Source organism: Neopsephotus bourkii, unplaced genomic scaffold, assembly GCF_033783945.1.
Source record: "Neopsephotus bourkii isolate Nb327-2 ecotype Australia unplaced genomic scaffold, CSIRO-AGI_Nbou_v1 NB_234, whole genome shotgun sequence".
Classification (NCBI taxonomy): Eukaryota; Metazoa; Chordata; class Aves; order Psittaciformes; family Psittacidae; genus Neopsephotus; species Neopsephotus bourkii.
The window spans coordinates 9774907-9790416 of record NW_026900744.1 but is presented as its reverse complement, the minus strand read 5'-3'; the positions used below and the strand labels follow the sequence as shown (position 1 = coordinate 9790416).

The window sequence follows — 15510 nt, the reverse complement described above, 5'->3', positions numbered from 1 at the left end:
TCACTTATTGTGTTCCCACTTACCTATTTTGTGACCTTTTGTTTTGTTGCAACATACCAGTTGGATGGGGCTTTGAGCAGCCTGGTCTAGTCAGAGGTGTCCCTTGCAACCCAAACCAGTCTGTGAATTTATGTTGTTAGGTTATCGAATTTTGAATTAAGAATTCTTAGCACATCGTTGGGAGAAATGGAGGGGGGTGTAGGGGCAGAAGTGTGAGACAGGGCTTTTGAACAATGCAGTTCCATATTAAATGATCAGATTTTACCTACAAGATTTTGTTTTCTAAACACTGGGCCAAAGAATCAGTATTTTTCAAAGGACAAAGATACTCTTCCTGTCCCAGCAAAGCTGATCCCACCCCTTTCTTTCTTTTTTAAATGAAGTAGATCACCTGACATAGAATTGAAATTACTTGAAGCTAACAGAAATTGTTTTAGAAAAACACATTTTAAATTTTTGAAGGGTATCATGAAGACAAATAGTGTCCAAGTTAAAACATTAAAATGGTTTCAGTGTTCCACTCTAATTTATCTAAATTATTTTATAAACCAAGACTTTTTGCTGATCTGCTAAATGCGTATTTTGCCTTTTTTGAGGGATCTGGAGCAGACAACTGATCTGATTGCTGTCTTGAAGTCCCATGCACACTGGGGATATGTTGTTGGCTTCAGTCAGCTACTTGAAAGATATTTCGGATTTCCCCTTATCTTCAGTAACTGGCAATCAGAAGCATGGAGGAGGATAATTAGCCACTGAGTCTGCTAGACTCAGAGAGACTTGGAAAACCATCACAGAGTTTGGTATATGGGGGAAGGGCTTTTACTCATCAAAGGAAAATGGGAGTTCCTTATTCCAGCCAGGAGATCTGGTAAAGATATTTGTCCTATATAATGCAGGATTTTTCACCTGATTTTTCACTCTTTTAACAATTTTTGCTCAAACAGAAAACTTTCCTTGAAGTAAGGCAGTTATTTTAACTTCTAAAACCAGAAGAAAATCTTCCTGATAAACACACCGTACAATTTTGTAAAGCCTTTGATAATTGTAAAGCTATTTAATTTGTTCTAATTTTTTTTCTTCAATTTTGCTTTTGTAATTGGTCTTTATGCAAAAGAAGAAGAAGAAACCTTGAGAAAATATAAGGCAACTGCTGTTTTCTGTAGTGGTTTTAATTCATTAGATTTCTTTATCCGTTGCTCACACCCTCCTTCCCCTATTACAACAGCTTCTATCTTATGCCACAAGCAAATATAATTTCTGTTGTTGCTTCTTTGCAAAATCCAATTTGTTATGATGTATTATGCATGCCAGTATAATTGCAGAGGAGGAGTTAAACTGAATGACAGTTTAAAGAGGTGTATTCCTTTGGCTGTGTCACTCACAAAGAGCAGCAAAAAGAAAAGTGGGACAAATTGATGCCCTGATGAAAGTATTAATCTGCTAAGATTTCAGATGAAACAATGGTACTGCCCTAATCAAGCAGTATCCTCTAGAGAACAAGACAATGGCAGGGACTTCTGATACTGAGAAGATTACTATAGCCTCAGCGCAATATCAGTGATAATATCTACCATTATCTTTGTGTATACATTACTAGCAATTAAAAAAGTGCTTGTCAGTACCAATCTTAGCATAAACCATTTTTCTCAAGAAATGTGAGTTTTATGAGATGCTATATAATGAGTTAGTCTTTTGCCATTTATTTTCTTAGAAAGAATAGAATAAGATAGGTAATAATAATAAATAAGAGCAAAGTAGCAAGGTGGGTAAATATTCCAAGTGAAATCTCTGTAAAGAAAATGTGTAAGATTTTCACTGCAAATGAGAATAGAGGTTATAAATACAACAAATTATGCCTTTTTAATTCTGATGCTGGGGAACATGATGTATCCATTAAAATAATGGTAAAGTGGTTTATACTTTTCATTTTCTTCAACAAATTGCATTGGTAAAAAGCAGCTTTTAAAGTCAAGTTTTTTTGTGGTTTTTTTTTTTTTTTTTACTCTTTACACCACTGAACTACAATTCCTTTCTAATATTTGAGGGATAAATGTTCTGAATATGTTTGTCTTTTTTTTTCTACACTGTATCCTGAGCCTGTCCCAGACATCCAGATCATATGCTAACAGATGTGTGGGGCAGGAAGATATAAGCAGTAACCTTTGATGCACTGGAGACTTCTTGATGCTAGAAGCTTTCAGTTACTCACAGATGCCTACTATAGCAAAGGACCCTGCAATCAAGGGTCATTCTTCTCCCCCACTGCCTTGCATTATCCTGCCCCAGGTCTTCAAAATTGTTCAGAAAACTGCTTGTGGTCTTTGAGAAGAGTAGTGTATTTATTATTGGTCTAAACCAGTTACGCTGGTCTTTACAATACAGAAAGAGATCTGCATGCAACAGGAAAGTAAGACTGACTTTTCGTAGTCTTTAACCTTGTAGGAATCCGATAAGATAAATAAGATCTTCAAATGAGCAAAAGTTTTGATGGTTAAATAAGAATGGGCATCAAACTGGCCAGCTGTAGTCTCCTATCAGTTCTCTTCTTCAGGGGCACTGCATCTCAGAAGAAAAGTGCTGTCCATTTCTACTGACCATCATGAGCTAGGCACTGGAAACTTGCCTGTTACTCCTGGAGGCTCTGCTTATTAAATATCTAAATATTTGTATGTGCAAATCATCAATGTGCTCCTGTAATCCTGTTAAGCTGTTATTTGTGGAAGCTTGAACTTCCTGTAATTGTGAAAATCACCCCCCCCAAAACTTTTCACCATGTCTCAGTATGTAACTTCTACAATCCTTATTGGACAATGTGAAATCTGAGAAAAGTATCCCAGGTCCTCCTTCCTTGGTAATTGGTTAGGTTTGAATACTACCAAATGGGAAAACAGTCTGACATTGTAGGTGCAACATTATGATATCTCCCCAAGAATTCTGAAATGGAGGAAGCAGTTTGTTGGGGTTTTTTTTTTAATATTTTTAATAGAAATGTGAGCATACTGCCAACGTCTGCTCTTCTAAGAAACACTGAATTTTTCTCCTTAGATCTGGGTTCAGACATTATCAAGTCCCTGCATACTTATGGACTGAACAGGATCCTATAATAATAGTTTTATCCCAGTGAAGATCAATTCAAAGAAAAAGACCTCAAGCATAAAAACCTTTTCTGAGTGCTAGTTAGCAAGTCCATTATAAATAGAATCTGTTTATTATTTCCTTGGAGTTGTCTTATCAAATCCTCATAGAAATGAGATCTATCTGAAAGCATCTTTAGAAATTGCAAACAGACATACAAATTGAAGCGAAGTGTTGCTATTCATGAAAATAATCTTTTTACAGGATATTTTTGTACAAAGAGAAATATTACGTTTGGTAATTTCATTTCAAAGAGGCACTTTAGGCTTCGGTAATAAATAGTACTGTTATCAACACACACGCACAAAAGTCAAGTGACTATAAATTCTTATAGAAGTGTCATGTACTTCAGTAACAAATATTTCTTACAGAGTTGTATGGTACTGAATAGAATGGAAGTACTCAGAAAACAAAACAAAACAAAACAAAACCCTTCCAAGTCTGAAGCCCTTTTTTTGGCAGCTACCCCAGCTGATGAAAAAGTAATGTACAGGTATAAGTATTGCACGTGCTTTCAAACTGATGACCTAAATTTTCAGAGCACTCATCTTTCCCACTGCCTTCAGTGGTTATGTGGGTGTTAAGTACATGGAACAGTCAAGCCACCAGCTCAGGTGAGAGCAATCTAGCCCAGACAGCCTCACAAAAAGCACCACTCCCAAAGAAACAGTGAAAAAATAAGTATATTGATGCATTTCAGAAATATTCGGCTGCTGAAAGGACTGTGTGAACCTGCACAAGAGAGTCCTGACATTTGTGTGGCCACCAGCCTCAGGATCATGGCTCTGCAGAATGGAGATTGCCAAGGCACGGTATTTCAGAGCTGTGAGAATCATAGTGCTCTCTGTAAATTTCTGGTACTGAATGTAAAGCTGGAAAGTGGGGTGTGGAAATCAGCACTGACTTTGGACGTGGAAATCCTGGTGCATGCATTCATTGAGTAAAGAATCCAGCATACATAGCATACATTAAGTAAGGGATTTTAGAAATCAAAAGTGAAATTCATAGAAATCAGTGGTCATTTAGTCCACATTTAAGCACAGTATTATCTCTGGGTATTTTTGTTTTTCTGCTCTTTCATTACCCTGTCTGGACTGTGTAGTTATTTCAGATTTCTCTATAAAGGTCACTTATTTGCCCTCACTGGGTGAAACATTATACGTAAAAGCAGGCAGATGTGGCAGAATTTTGGGAAACCATTAAGAAAGACCTATAAAACTTGGTTCAGGCAAGACTTTTTACAGTGAAGTATAGCCTTGTTCTTAAAGTCCAGTTCAGAAGACAAAGAGCTGCTGTTTAATGATGACTTCTGCAACTGGAGTAAGTATACGTTTGGTGCAACAGGGGTAGAAGGTGGGTATAATCCCCCCAGCCCACATTGACCTAGACTCTTCATGCTGCTCTGAATGATTCCTGGTAGCCGGTTGTCCAAAAAAACCATACAGGCTAGATGGGATCACAAGTTTATCAATATAATGAACTTCAGTGTTCTTTAGGAAGATTCCTGTTGTGGAAAATGGAAGGAAAAAGCAACGAAAATGATAGAGCAGCCTTGCAGTAGGTTATTGATAAAATAATGCCTATGATTAGGTTAACTCATTTCAAAGGTAATCGCTGCTGCCTCATTATGCCATACTTGTAAGTATGCCATACTTGTAAATATGGCATAATGAAAAGAAGCTCCCCACCTTATTATAGGACAGTGAATCATTCACTGTAAAGTGCCTTTCCCTTATTGCTCTACACGTTATGCCTACTAGATGATCTTTTGAGGTCCCTTCCAGTCTCTAACATACTGTGATACCTCAAAGAAGAACAAAAGGAACCTTTCTGTTAAAGGTATTGTATTCCAGTTGGCATTTAAAGTAAGTCATCTGAAAATAGCTATTGGCACTGTTTTTCATCTGCTACTTGGATGGGTAGGTCAGTTTTTTCCCTCACTTTTAAATATAATGTAGAAGTGTAGTATCAACCCTCTTTTTGTAATCCTTTTATCTGCGTCATATCATGATGTATCTGTGAGTGTGATTATGAATAGGGTCTTGGTATATACTAATCACAGTTAAAAAATCAGTATCAAGAAATGTATGAAGTATCAAAATTCAGTCTGGAGTATTTAATACAGAAAACTTCTTGTTTTAGAAGCAGCTGATAGTTATTTGCATTTTTAAGTACCAAAACTTCCCAAACTAGTTCCGTTTTTATCATCTTGTACTATAGTCTATAAATGTCTAGGGAAATATCAGTATCACAATTTTTAAAGATTAAAAAAGACTTCTTCAGTCATTAAGTCAGCTCCCTTTCAACCAAACCTATTTTGTTTTCTGTAGAACATGAACTAATACCTTATAATGGGAGACTTCTACGTTAGGGGACTGCCCATTTCAGAAAAAAAACGAAACAAAACAAATAGATAAAAATGAGAATAAATATGTGGCACCTGCACTTCCCTCCTAAGCTCAGGTACCATTGTTTGTATAAGGGAATGACTCTGTATATGTGGCAGCTTCTTCAGAAATGTCCCGCCTTGCTGTATGGTGTATATTTCACTGTTAAGATTTAGATTTCCGTCCACTATGGCACAGCCCTGGCACCAGTATGTTAAAGACTTCAGAAGTCAAATGTGGGGTTCAGTGAATCACAGCTTGTTAACTAGACTTTGACCTGGAATCACCCTAAATGAAGTCAAGAGCAGACAAGTATAGAGTAGTTCCATTGCTTTCACTTGCAGATGTTCCATGCAACTGATGCAACTTGGAGTAGTCTTGAGTGTGCCGTAAATTTCATAAAGGCCTTTAGGCCACTTTCTGGCCTCTGTAATCCAAAGCAAAGTGGAAGAGCAGAGGCTGGGTAGCCCTGAATGGCAGGCAGCCCCAGTGACTCGCACAGGGTTTGCTTGGACTTGTGCTCTTGGCCTAGTGCTAGTGCTCTGAGCAGTAAGCGCTGTTAAGTACATATGAACTCCTCTGGGGTGATTGTTCAGTAAGAAGATTAAACATGAATCCATCTTGTAGTTCTGCTGTGCGTCATGCAGAATCGGGGCCTGATTCAAGACTAAAGACTTTTTCTTTATTTTCTATACCTTTATGATTCATCTGAGTTTATTTCTTTGTTCTTAAATTTATTAAAAGAAAAAGTGCATATCAAAAGGGAAACAGGTTTCACAATGTTAGCTTTGAAGCTTGTAATCTCCCACAGAAACCTGACTGGAACTTCCAACATGGTTTGCCCCACACAAAGCAGGTGAAAACATGATTTGGAACAGTGTGACAATGGCTCTCAACTCCAAATGCATCAATTAAAAAGAAAATCCTTCTGCTCACAAATTCTGCCTGTGTTCAATTAGAATGAAAATGGAACAGAAAACTAGATGGATTAAAGAGTACTTGTTTTTCTTCCTCTCCAGCATCCTAAATTCAATATAATGCAACTTTGTTGTTTTGTTTGTACAGATCTAGTTGCTTGCTTGGTCAGGAATTTCTGTCCCAGCCTTCTTCAGCTACTAACACTGCTACTGCCGCTTGCATTCTTTTCATATTATGTATACAATGAATTTGTATTATCTATTGTTTGTTCTAAACTTCTGACTTTATTTTGCCAAGGCTATCTGGTTTTAAATTAGTAATTTTCACTCCCTCATGCAATTCTTCTAAATTACTTTTTGGAGTACTGGCTATTAATATTTTAGGTGGCTTTGATGTTTTACTTTATAGTCTTCAATTTTATTTTACATTTCACAGGTTCCTAGTTGCAAATAATCCTACAGGCAATTTTCTCACATTGCAACTATTCCTTGAAAGATATGCTAATGTAGCAAGGCACTTGCAATGCTGGGGGTTAAGTTAATCACCCAAAATGAGCCATATTACTGTCAGTGGTATATAAAGACATCCCATAGTGAAATACTAGGCAGACTAGCATTAAAGCTCCTTTATAAAATACCAGAACCTGAAGGTGTGCAGAAATAAGCATTCATTTAAGAATCTATTGAGCTAAGGAATCTGTTTTTTGTTATTTCTGGACTTGAAGGTACCAAGCAAATAGAATGTTTGTGTATCCCTTAAAAAACCTGAAATATTGTTTGACAAGCCTTTGTGAATTGAAAAAGAAAAAAAGCACTAGTAATTACTGTCTTTATGTGAATATATTTGTACAGAAAAAGGAGTTGCCTGCTCTCTGTTCTCACTAAGCAGGGTATCTAAAAAATAAACAGATAGGTTAGATTGTATCATTTAGACTGAAAAATTGAATGATTCTCATAGCCTTAGACTTATTTGCAAGTAGCCAGAAGATATATGCAATAGACATATATGTTAATTTATTCATTATATAGTATAATTCACAATATGTGTTTAAATAGTGCTTCAAAGAGACATTTTAGGCTCCTACATAGTAAATGTTTGCCAGATATTCCTACCTGTCCCCTAGAATTCCCAATGAAGTAAACTTCAGCTAGGATCCATTGGGATATGAATGATGAACCTTTTATCCAGAGAAATAGAACACTGTGCTGGAAATGTACCCTGTGCACATAGAACTAACCAGATGCTATCAAACAAGGTGTTCCTCTGCTCCAGCTGAGCACAAAGAAACATTTAGCTAGGCAGGCTGAAGAACACAGTTAGGATCTTCTGCCAGGTCTGATTTTTGTTGGTTGCATCATGTGCAATGCATCAGCACTGTTCTGTATAGACAGCAGATTAAGGAGTTCTGGATAGTCTTAATCTGTTCTGTCAGAAGGGTACTTTCTCAGCAGACTGACTGTTAGAGGGAGGCAGAGGTACAGTTCAGGGCTGCATTTTAAAACACCAGTACAGCAGTACTTGTAAGGATCTAGATTTCTGTTTCTTGTCTGGAAAAAAATTTGAAATAAGTTTTAGTTGCATTGTAATGATATGCATTTTTATGGGAACAAATGTATTTCAAAGCAGAAAGGATAGAGAGCGTGCAGGAAAGGTTTACGTGGAGCACTGTATTTATTTGCCATGCATATTTGATATGCGTTCATTAAGTACGCAATAGAAATGTCAACATAAAGTGCTGTTTAGATTCACCTATAAAAACAAACTGCATTGGTATTAAAATTGGAACACACTAATCTTTGGTTAAATACAAGCTTTATTTACTATCCAGCAAAGAAATGTTTGGTTGAGTGTTGTTAAATAACCATATACTTAACCTAATTTAATTTGCCCTTCATTTATAAAGTCTGATAGAGTGATACTGTGTCAGTGTAAGCAGCATTTCACATACTATCATCTGCCATTATATGGTTTTACTTTCCACTCTCACCCTTGACGTTCAGTCACTAAAATTATCACCATCCCATACCTAACTTGAAAGTATTTTTGCAGGCTTGCTGAACCATGGCAAATCCTTCTCACAAAGAGGAAAAAGCATCCATCTCTTCAAGGAATATTTTTGTATGGCGTACAGTCATATAACATAACTACAACAGATAAATCTCTTCACTAGTAACATTTGAGATAGATGCCCCCATTTGTGAGTTGGAAGTGACAACTGAATTGTAAATATTCCTAAATCAGGGTATTTTGGTTTCGGTTGGAGTTTGTTTGGTTTGGTTGCATTGGGTTTTTTCTGGTCTATCTATGCTGACTTGAAAAGTTGTTCCTTTCAAATGACTGGACTCAGGCTTTTAAACAGTATTTATAATGATGGCTTACATATACTGAAAAGATTCTTCTTCAGTGATCACTGGAAAAGTAGTTTTAATCATGATATCCAATCGGGAATGCAAAATACACCTATAAACAGGATTGTCACAGAAACCTTACCTGGAGCAGCAGTTTATAGGGAGCTTTAAATTGGGGTTGCATAAACCTGCAGCATAATATTATCTCTTCCTTATGGCCTTTGCAATTATTTTGTTCTCTGTAATACGATCATGAATGTTCCTACTGCCTATGTATCTACTATTTTGGGAGGAGGTTTACTGCACTATACTATTAACTTAATTTTAGAAGGCGTTCCATAGGTGTATAATTTATCTAAAAACTGTCTTTCTACAAGTCTTTCTGTAGGTTTACCCACCAATCATTCAAGTGCTGCAGTTTAATGCAGAGAAACCTGAGCTAGATTTAAATTTAAACACTGGTAACAGTCTAACCAAGGCAGCGCTGAGCTCAGCTCAGCCAATTTACTTTACTGAGAAGCTGGGTAAATTAGGTCATGCTGAGCTCTACACTGCCATAGGTGACTGCTGGCAGTACCCAGGCTCACTAGTTTAAAGCTAGTACGAGTACCTCTGTGGTGGGCTGCAGTTGTTGCTGGTGTACTCTCGCAGTACAGTGTATGCATACACTTAAATCTTTGCTTTTCTGTTTCAGTGGGTGTCTGTTGAGTATATTCCATGTAAGAATTTCCTAATTTTCTTGCTCTGATGTTATCGTTACATTTTTTATCATATCTCATTTTCTGTCTCTTCAAAATAAAACAAAACAACACAACAACAGTTCAGTTTTTGGTTTTGCCTTTAGCCTTTTCCAGTTCTGCTGTGTGTTTTGAGTTGGGAGCAACCAGAGTAAGTGTGTTACCTCCTTCCATGTGCTTCATACTGTTGTCTGTACATGCCACATGTGAATGCCTTCTGTCTAAAATAAATATCAACATGGTGCCCCCACAGGCTTTAGGGAGAGTTAGTTAACATGATGCCATGGTGACTGCTTCTTCTCCCTGGTGTGTCCTGACCTGGTATCCTGAAGGATGTACATATCACACATGTTCCAGAACTACAAAGGAGTTATAGCATACACAAGATATGCTGAGAGAAATTACATTGACAAGGATAATCAGAAATAAGTTTTGAAATAATTAAAAATATCAAGAATAACTCTCCAAATGTTGCTATGCCTTTTTTTAATCTTCTCTTCCTGTTCTCATATCTTTGTCCTTTTCTACTCTGGCCACTCTGACTCTGACTCTTTAAAAATATGCTTTGATTGATACAGCATCCTCTGAGCTCATTAAAAGCACAGAAGTGATATGCATTGCTTGTGATAGAATAATGCAGTACATATCTTGGTACATGAGAAATAGAAAGGAAAAGTAACACAAAATCTGTCTCATTCAACAAATTTATTACAGTTATCTGGGTTTTTTTTAAATAGCTGGTGAAATAGTTACTACTCTGAAAGGGGCCAGACAGGTATACAAACATGCAAGTAGATCTCTCTTATTGGTTTGGAGGACTGATGGAAAATTATCACTCTTGGCAAAAATTCTAAACCTTATGAGAGGAGAAGGACACAGAAGAAAAGCAGTACTGTATTTAGGGATTTCATTACATCCTTCATTAAAGATCAGAATGAAAAAAACCAGGATTTTAATAATGAGGTATAATTAAAAATAATTAGACAATTAGAATAAATGCCTCATTAAAATAATGATATTTGTGTGCTACATAATAATGCTTGTTTTTAACTCATTCAAAAATATGGAAGTTTTGGTCAATATGTGAACTCCCAGAAATGCTCTTCTGTTAAGGGTGACTTTTATCCTAGCCCTAAGCAAGGACCAGCCTAGACTGTGTGACACTGGTGGGCACTGCAAGCTCTCACCACTCAGAGGGACTCAGCATGTCCTTCAGTTCAGATCAGTAAGGACCATACCCCTTAGCTGTCCTGAATGTTTTTTTGGAAATAATGATGTGAATTTTGTCACTTTAAAAATGGTCTTTTGGGGAAAATACCAACAGTTAATGGGTGTTGGAATGAGAGCAACATCCTGCCCTCCAGGCTTTTTCATGGAAGAAAAGTATTTCATTGCCATTCAAAATGACCAGAGACATATATTTGTTCGCATTCTCGTATCACAAACACCTAATCAAAATGGTATGAAGAGACAGGGAAAGCCATTACCAAGATGAACCCAAATATGCCTGGTTTCAACCTGAGAGAAATTTGTAGCCTCAAGTTATAAGCCACTGAAAATAGGTGTTTATAATGGAAGTGCCATCTTAACCTTATCTGTAGTGGCACTACTGCTTTGCTATAATATCTCCTCTCCTAGCATCTGTGAAATTGTAATCTGTCCTACGGCTGGTAACTGAGGAGATGATGAAACCCAGGGATACGCTCTGAACTACCTTAATTTATCTGTACTAGGTTTTTACTGACACATAAAAAGGGAAGGTGAGCAGGGGGTGAGGGGCTGATGTCAGGCAGCTGAGTGCCTCAGACATGCTTGGGAGAGAGGGAAACAGAGCACCAGGTGACTGCATCAGTCACCAGATTACCTTTTTATACCTCAATATTTTTTTCTTTTTCTGCAGCAAGCATGGAACAAAATTGTTCATGATATTTGAAGGTTTCATCTATAATATTTGTTTTTTAGCCTAGTGGACCTGGAAGAAGGCCAGTGTAGGACATCATGGTCCTGCTAATGATAATGTTATCTCTGGAAACTTTCTGCATTACTCAGCATTATGCTATCCAGCTGCCAAATAGTGGTATGTGCTACACTGATTCTTTGTAATTAAAATAGCTCTTCCGTTACTGCCTCTATCATTTAGGCATGATGAGAGAGACCTTTAATGGTATCTTAAAAAAAGTCATGGTAAATATTTTTGTTGCATAACTATCTTGATATTTTTGTCTCCTAAACTGTGTGTTGCCTTACCTGACTTCTTTGTAAATTGGCCAGTTGTATCTTTACTCACACAATTATCTTCAATGGCCAAAAAAAAATTAATTTCTTTTTCACACTGTTATGTTTCTACCATTAGCTCACAGTAATGTTCAAGAATGCAGGATCTGAATCCTTGGAAGTGTTCTTACAGAAATTAACCATTTTTCCATTTGAACAAGAACACATAAATATTGGTGGTACGGGTGATGTGAGCCTTGACAGAAGTCAGGATTTTAACTTTTGGCAAAGATAGCTTTGCTTATAACTCGAGTAGTATCTCATGTCTTTACCTGGTGAGAGGACCAGAGAAGGTAGAACTTCAGTCCTGCTATTAGTCTGCAGAGCTGTTCAGACAAATCTGGTAAATCTTTGCTTTTGATTCTCTACAGGAAAAAGGAATTGGCAGAAATTTCTGTTATCCAAAATCCCTAAGAATATTCCACTTAGTATATCTTTCTGTACCCATATTTCATATGCATAACATGGACTGCTAGAATGAAGGGCCAGAGGGGGTCTCTTTTGTGCACTATGCAGTGCAGCATGTACCTAGCCCTCTGGCCTCATTCTCTCAGAAATTACCCTTGTTAATAATCTGCTTTATCCTTGCATTGCCTTCTGATTCTCTTACAGCTCGGTGAGTGCTCTTATTCTGGCTAATGCAGATACACAGCAGTCATCAATGATTTCTCAGCACTTCACATTATTCAGACTTCTGCTAATTCTGGGAACTATTTGACTATCAGGGACTAAATTTGCCTGAGGGTGTGTCCTGGTTTCATCTGGGATACAGTTAATTTTCTTCCTAGTAGCTGGTACAGTGCTGTGTCTTGGATTTAGTGTGAGAATGTTGATAACACACCACACTGATGTTTTAGTTGTTCCTAAGTAGTGCTTGCCCCGATCAAGGACTTCTCAGTCTCATGATCTGCCAGTGAGGAGGGGCACAAGAAGCTGGGAGGGAGCAGAGACAGGACACCTGACCCAAACTAGCCAAAGGAGTATTCCATGCCACAGAATACCACAGAACATCATGCTCAGGATATAAACTGGGGAGAGTTGGCTACCAATTGATACTCAAGAATGGACTGGGCATTGGTCAGTGGGTAGAGAGCAGTTCTACTATGCATTACTTGTGTTTCTTCAGTTTTATTCCCTGTTCAAGACATGGAACGTGGAGCTCTCATTTGATGTGAAAAGAGCAGTTTTATTTCCTATACACAGATGAAATTTATTTTATTTTCATGTACACTAGTCCCATATATTTTTTTCTGAAATAAAGAGTATAAAAGGTTCTGAAGACCAGTATAAAATAGGAGGTATTTTGGAAAAATACTAAAAGGGAGAGGGACATAAATATAAAATGTTTTCACTTTTAGGCCAAATTTAATTGTCAGGAACATTCAACACAGAGGTTGAAGTTCATTAGTTTCACAAGGATACGTACAGACTCTTTCACATAATTGAGTCTTGTAACAATGTTTGCCTAATTATCAGAAGACTGTTTCAAACTGGTTTGATTTTGCTTTTTGTAGTGCAATATTATTTTTAAAAAAATTGGCATTACAATTTCAGATGCCTTTCTGCAAAAAAAAACCCGCAATTGCCATGAAAATAATGTTTAGATGAACTGGTTGCTTATCTGATTTTTTTTTCCCTAATACTTGTTAGGACACTTTAAAATAGCTGCAAAATTGCTGTAAATCTTTTTCTATACTATTTTCTACATATCCTGATACTCTTGTTCTGTCCATTATCCAGATGTTCTTCATTACCAAGGCAACTCTCTGGACAGCTGCAACAATGCTGGGAAATGCCACCTGAAATTGGAAGACAATATCAAGTTTTCAGAAGAGATAATATTTTGTTTTATTAGTTTACAATAAACTGTACCATCTTCAGCAACAAATAAATGAACTTTTATTAGAGACTTTTATTACAGAGACTTTTATTAGCTGTGTGGCTGGCATGTGTTTGCATGCCTAGTTTTGCAATGAGGGTCATGCTTCTTAACAGGTAAGTACAGAATCTCAAGCAAACAGAAACGTGCTTCCAAAAGCACATATATATGTGTGTGTATAAATATATGTTTATATTAAAAAGAAGTGCTTAAACAGAAGCACTCCTTTTGTATAAAAAAGGAACACTTTTAAACAGACGTGCTGCCTTTAGGTACACTGAACTTTTAAAGTGTAATAAAATGCAGAATTTTATCAGTACTAGTATCATTTATAATATAGAAATGGAGTTAGTGCTAATTATGTGCAGAAAATCTGACAAAATATCCTGCTAAATGAACATGTAGGTGTCCACCTCAGTGACTGAGCAGTTAGTTATCTTCATCACAGGTGAGGTAATTTTGCACATGTATTTGTGTTAGTACTGTAACAGCATGTTTCATGTGTAATAACTGGGCCTAAATATCTTCCCTGTTTTCTTTCAGAGATCTTGATGCAGACTGCAGCAACAACCAACAACACTGGGTAAGTCCTCTTACTGCAGCCCCTCTCTCCCTTCCATATTAGAGTGTTTTCACAGAAATGTCTTGTTTGAAAGAATATGGATCATTATTTCTTGTCAGTCTGTCTCATGTATCATAGTTTCTATGTACTGGTTAAGAAGATGACCCATCCCTGGCAGTGTTCAAGGGCAGGTTGGACAAGGCCTTGGGTGATACAGTTTAGAGCGAGGTGTCCCTGCCCATGGCAGGGGGGTTGGAACTTGATGATCTTAAGGTCCTTTCCAACCCTAACTATTCTATGATTCTATGGCAGAGCTAGAGGGGTCTTCTACAACAAAAATGTGGCCAAGTTCACCTCAGTTGATTTCTATCTGAAACAAACCCACCAGAGATTCAAGCAGGACAATCCTAAGAGCCTTCAAAGTAATTTTGTAGGTCAAAGTACAAAAACCTTTTGTTCTGTCTGGATAGACACAAAAATGCCTGAGATACTGAGTGTTGGTTTCTGATTAAATTCTGCAGCATTTGGTAAAATAAATCTGGCCTTTTAAAGGTAGAATATATAGTGTATAAAATTATATGTAAATCAAACAGTTTTGCCTTAGTGAAGCTTGGTTAAAAAATTCTCTAGAAGCATAAACCACAGGAACAGAAGCTGAAAAAAGCATTAATTGAAATTCATGCCTCCGGAATTTATACATTTATATAACAAGTGTGTTGTGCTCTTTCAAACTGGTGAGCTAGTCTTCGCTTTGCAAAGATGATCCACTGCCTCCCCCCACTCCCCTTAATTTCAAGTAAAAACCATCTGCTTCTCTCTAGTGGTTACTTTTTAATTACCTTGAGTGCCCTAATTCTGTTGTTAAGAAAGTTTGAGGTTTCCAAGTCCAGTTATATACTGAAAAATTGCTAGTTTGTGAGCTAGAACTGAAGTCAGAGTATTGATCTCAGAAAAAAATTACTTGTAGGGATTTTCTCTGACAAGAAAGAATGACTTTTAAGGCCTCCAAAGATGCAAAATTCTTTCAGTGACATGCATTAGTGATAATCAGTGTGTGTTGCTATGGTTCAGTAGAACTCAGCACTGAACTTCACAAAACTCTTTCAACCTTTCCTCTCTAACTGTATAAATGTGAAAGTAACAATAAATCTTGTTGACAATTACTTCCACATCTACTGGCAGTCAGTCAGCTGCAATGTGAACAGTACTGTGCACAATATGTGCAGCACAGCCAACACCCATTAACTATCTCCCTAGTTTCTCCTGTGAT

General features: G+C 37.1%; 1 long non-coding RNA gene across 2 annotated transcripts in view; it reads left to right on the top strand.

The window, feature by feature from the left end:
* The window catches only part of LOC133207866 (uncharacterized), a 268931-nt gene extending 254670 nt beyond the window's left edge, over positions 1-14261 (top strand). Inside the window, exons 3-4 of one of the 2 annotated variants that reach the window (XR_009724190.1) lie at positions 11488-11602; positions 14222-14261. This is a non-coding gene — a long non-coding RNA (uncharacterized LOC133207866). Of the gene's footprint in view, positions 1-11487; positions 11603-13539; positions 13773-14221 lie in introns of those variants that run through there. The other variant, XR_009724189.1, reaches the window with a different exon arrangement.
* The last annotated feature ends 1249 nt before the right edge of the window (positions 14262-15510 follow it).